The sequence below is a fragment of the Capsicum annuum genome, unplaced genomic scaffold, assembly GCF_002878395.1.
Source record: "Capsicum annuum cultivar UCD-10X-F1 unplaced genomic scaffold, UCD10Xv1.1 ctg31727, whole genome shotgun sequence".
NCBI lineage: Eukaryota > Viridiplantae > Streptophyta > Magnoliopsida > Solanales > Solanaceae > Capsicum > Capsicum annuum.
In genome coordinates this window covers 603-5620 of record NW_025838385.1, presented here as the reverse complement: position 1 = coordinate 5620, position 5018 = coordinate 603, and the positions used below count along the sequence as shown (strand labels likewise).

The window sequence follows — 5018 nt, the reverse complement described above, 5'->3', positions numbered from 1 at the left end:
CAGTCCTCTGGATTTTCAAGGGCCGCCGGTAGTGTACCGGACACCATGCGACATGTGGTGCTCTTCTAGCCACTGGACCCTACCTCCGGCTGAGCCGATTCTAGGGTGGGCAGGCAGTTAAACAGAAAAGATAACTCTTCTCGAGGCTCCCACCGGCGTCTTCATACTTTCTAACGTTGCAATCTACTGGCACATCCTAGCCCAGGAATTTTAACATGATTCTCTTTTAGAGTACATGCAAAACGCTATCTGTCGGGGTTCCCCCGACCCTTAGGATCGACTAATCCATGTGCAAGTGTCATTCACATGGAACCTTTCCCCTCTTCGACCTTCAAAGTTCTCATTTGAATGTTTGCTACTACCACCAATATCTGCATCGACGGTCGCTCTGCCCAAGCCCGTGCCCAAGGTTTTGCAGCAACCACCGCGCCATCCTACTCATCAGGGCCTGGAACTTTCCCCAACGGCCCGGTGTAGGTCACGCGCTTAAGCGCCATCCATTTTTGGGTCTAGTTTATTCCGCAGGTGAGTTGTTACACACTCCTTATCAGATTTTGACTTCCATGAACACCGTCCTGCTGTCTTAATCGACGAACACCCATTCTGGGATCTAGGTTAGCGCGTAGTTGGGCACCATAACCCGGCTTCCGATTCATCCTGCATCGCAAGTTCTGGTTACCAAAAATGGCCTACTTGGATCTCTTGATTCCGTGGCTCAGCTCGACAAATCAGCCGCGGGTCCTACACCCAAGTCAGACGAATGATTTGCGCGCCAGTATCTCTGCGGGCCTTCACCAGAGTTTCTTCTAGCCTTACCCCGCTTAGGCATAGTTCACCATCTTTCAGGTCCTAACAGGTATGCTCACACTCGAACCCTTCTTATAATATTGGAGGGATAACACCAATCAGCTTCCTTATGCCTTACGAGTTTACTCGCCTATTCACATGCACAAATGTCAGACTCCTTGGTCCATTGTTCAAGACGGGTCGAATAGGGAGCCCACAGGCTAGCGTCCATAGCGCAGATGCCAAAGCATGATGGAGGCGCACGCTACCTACCACAATCGAGGATATGGCGTTCTATGAGCATATCAAGAGCCCGGGCTTTGGCCGCCCCCCCAATCCACGCTGGTCCACAGCTCGAGTCGATTGGCAGACTGGCTCGCCGCTATTCCACATCCGATCAAGGCACATCGCCGGCCCCTATCTGCTTCCCTCCTAATAATTTCAAGCACTCTTTGACTCTCTTTTCAAAGTCCTTTTCGTCTTTCCCTCGCGGTACTTGTTCGCTATCGGTTTGTCGCCCGTATTTAGCCTTGGACGGAATTCACCGCCAGATTTGGCATGCATTCTCAAACAACCCAACTCGTACACAATGACTCATGGTGCGACAGGGTCTGGGAACAATGGGGCTCTCACCCTCTCTGGTGATGTTTGGCGTATTTATACGTCTAAGCACCATAACTTACCCATGTTTTAGCTATGTTTTGAGGATAAAATACATAATTCTTGCACTTTTAGTCTATTTTTTGTTAAGTGAGCTGACCTATGTGATTATCATGCTTTTCAGGTACTAATGAAGAAGATTAAAGCACTTTGGGGACCTGTGGAAAGCAAATGAAAACTTCACATAAAAAGGAAAGCAGCTCTTGGACTGAATGTGACGCATGGGAACTTTTTCCCGGGCAAACTCAATATTTTTAAATAGTTAAGGATGCAGTAGGAATTTACTAGAGAAGGATGTTATTAAAAGCATGATTGCTGAATTTTTAGTGGATGATTCACATTCTGTATTATTTTGAAAACAAGAGAAAGCGGCTTAGCTTGAGGATAGAGAGAGAGAACGTGTTTCTCTCTTAATTTCGCTAGTCACCATCATCACCAAGATTGTTCTAAGTTTTGGTATGATGAATATTTCTATTTTGATTTCTGTTCTATTCATGAGTAGCTAAGTTTATCTGTTAGGGTTATAGAAACCTTGTAGTATACTCTCTATTGCTATGGGTTTTTGAATTTATGATATGTTAATCCACTTATATCATTACTCTCTTTATTTTGATTGAATTCTCATGGTTGCAAACATAGGGAATGCGCCATTATAGCAATAACTTGTTCGATAGAAAATTTACTGTTTGGAAAAGAGAGTGTGATGAGATAATATGGTTTCCAACCTCTATTTTACACGTTAATGCCCTAGCAGGATTAACTTCTTGGAGAGTTCGTACAATTTGTTGCACACTTTGGATTCGAAGAACTAAGGTGAATAAATCCTTAATGGTTGAAAAACATTTGGATTTAGAATTAGAATACGTCTCTCTATAAGTGCATGCATGTAAAAATTCCGTATTACTCATAGTTAATAGAAAAGTAGAAGCTACAAGGTGGACATAACCCTAACTTGTCATTCTCTATGGTCAAATAATATCACACATATCGTCTCATCATTACCCTGATAATATTATTGCGCACCTAAACCGAAACCCCTCTTATCTTGGAACCTTCGATCAACATTCTAATAATAAACGCAATACTTAGTGATCATAGTATTCCCTGTGGGATTCGACACCCAACCCAGTTGGGTTCTATATTTGACAGAGACTGCTTACACTTTCTAACGAGAGTTGTAATTTGGGCGTATCAAATTTTTGTGCAGTTGCCGGGGAATACGGTTGTCAACTAATATTTGCAGTTATGTCTCGTTGAAAATTTTGTGTTGCTCTTGTGAATGTTAGTTAGGTCTTCACATGGATGTACTATTTTGTTCGAGGACAAACAAAGCTTTAAGTGTGGGGTTGTGATGTTGGGCGTATTTATACATCTAAGCACGATAACTTACCCATGTTTTAGTTAAGTTTTTAGGATAAAATACATAATTATTGCACTTTTAGTGTATTTTTAGTTAAGTGAGCTGACCTATGTGATTAGCATTCTTTTCAGCTACTAATGAGGAAGATTACAGCACTTTGGGGACCTGTGGACAGCAAAGGAAAACTTCACATAAAAAGGAAAGCAGATCTTGGACTGAACGTGACGCATGGGAACTCTTTCCGGGAAAACTCAATATTTTTAAATAGTTAAGGATGCACTAGCAATTTACTAGAGAAGGATGTTATTAAAAGCATGATTGCTGAATTTTAGTGGATGATTCACATTCTGTATTATTTTGAAAACAAGAGAAAGCGGCTTAGCTTGAGGATAGAGAGAGATAAACGTGTTTCTCTCTTAGTTTCTCTAGTTACCTTCATCACCAAGATCGTTCTAAGTTTTGGTATGATGAATATTTCTATGTTGATTTCTGTTTTATTCATGATTAGCTAAGTTTATCTGTTTGGTTTAGGGAAACCTTGTCGTATACTCTCTATTGCTATGGGTTTTTGAATTTATGATGTGTTAATCCACTTATATCATTACTCTCTTCATTTTGCTTGAATTCTCATGGTTGCAAACATAGGGAATGCGCCATTATAGCAATAACTTGTTTTATAGAAAAGTTACTGTTTGGAAAAGAGAGTGTGACGAGAAAATAGGGTTTCCAACCTCTATTTTACACGTTAATGCCCTAGCAGGATTAACTTCTTGGAGAGTTCATACAATTTGTTGCACACTTTGGATTCGACAGAACTAAGTTGAATAAATCCTTAATGTTTGAAAAAAAATTGGATTTAGAATTAGAATATATCTCTCTATAAGTGCATACATATATAAAAATCCGTATTACTCATAGTTAATAGAGAAGTAGAAGCTACAAGGTGGACATAACCCTAACTTATCATTCTTTGTGATCAAATATTATTACACATATCGTCTCATCGTTACACTGAATATATTATTGTGCACCTAAACTGAAACCCCCTTACCTTGCAACCTTTAATCAATAGTCTAATAATAATCTTAGTACTTAGTGATCATAGTATTCTCTGTGGGATTCGACACCCAACTCAGTTGGGTTCTATATTTGAAAGCGACCGCTTATACTTTCTAACGAAAGTTGTAATTTGGGCGTATCATCTGGCGCCCCCTTCCAGGGGACTTTGGCTCGGTCGGCCACTGAGGATGCTTCTCCAAACTACAATTCCGACGATGGAACTGCCCGATTCTAAGGCTGGGCTGTTCTCGGTTCGCTCGCCGTTACTAAGGGAATCCTTGTAAATTTCTTTTCCTCCGCTTATTGATATGCTTAAAATCAGCAGGTAATCCTTCCTGACCTGGGGTCGAGGCCGAAGTGCCTAAGCGCGAAAGGGTCCTGGAGTCCGGACGCATGATGGGCAATAGCCATGACAACATAGAGATTTGAGTTACAACCACCACTTACCGCGACGTTCGCCGATGTGGACTCGCATTTAGGCCAGCGGCGAGCTTGAGGTGCACGGGAGTCCAGTATCTGCCCCACGACAACTGCGCACCCCGTAATTGAGGTGCGATACAAGGTGGCAATGAAATGCGTGATGCTCAAGCAAACGTGCCCTCGGCCTAATGGATTCGGGCGCAACATGCGTTCAAATACTCTATGGTTCACGGGATTCTGCAATTCACACCAATTATCACATTTTGCTACATTTTTCATCGATGCGAGAGCTGAGATATCTATTACCGAGAATCATTATTATTTACAAAAGAAGCATAGGTCACCCCGACGCATGTCGTGAATGGGGCGCGAGGGAAAGTCTATTGATTTCACTATTCTTCGGCGCTTTCCGCGTCGGGGACGAGGGGGAAGCACTCGTGCGGAGTGTCATAGCACCCCACCCGCGTGGACTCCCCAATTGTTAAACATGTTCGCGGGTCGTTCTGCTATGCAGGTTTTGATAATGATCCTTCCGCAGGTTCACCTATGCAAACCTTGTTATGAATTCTACTTCTTTAAATGATAAGGTTCAATGGACTTTTCACAACGTCACGGGCAGTGAATCGTCCACGGTGTCGCGGTCTAAACATTTCACTAGATCATTCAATCGGTAGGAGCGATGGGCGGTGTGTACAAAGGGCAGGGACGTAGTTAACGTGAGCTGATGACTTAC

The 5018-nt window shown here is 42.5% G+C and overlaps 1 non-coding gene across 1 annotated transcript; it reads right to left on the bottom strand.

The window, feature by feature from the left end:
• Positions 1 to 4443: 4443 nt before the first annotated feature.
• LOC124891176 lies at positions 4444 to 4599 on the bottom strand. Its single transcript, XR_007049560.1, has one exon. It is a non-coding gene; the product is annotated as a 5.8S ribosomal RNA (ribosomal RNA).
• Positions 4600 to 5018: the final 419 nt, after the last annotated feature.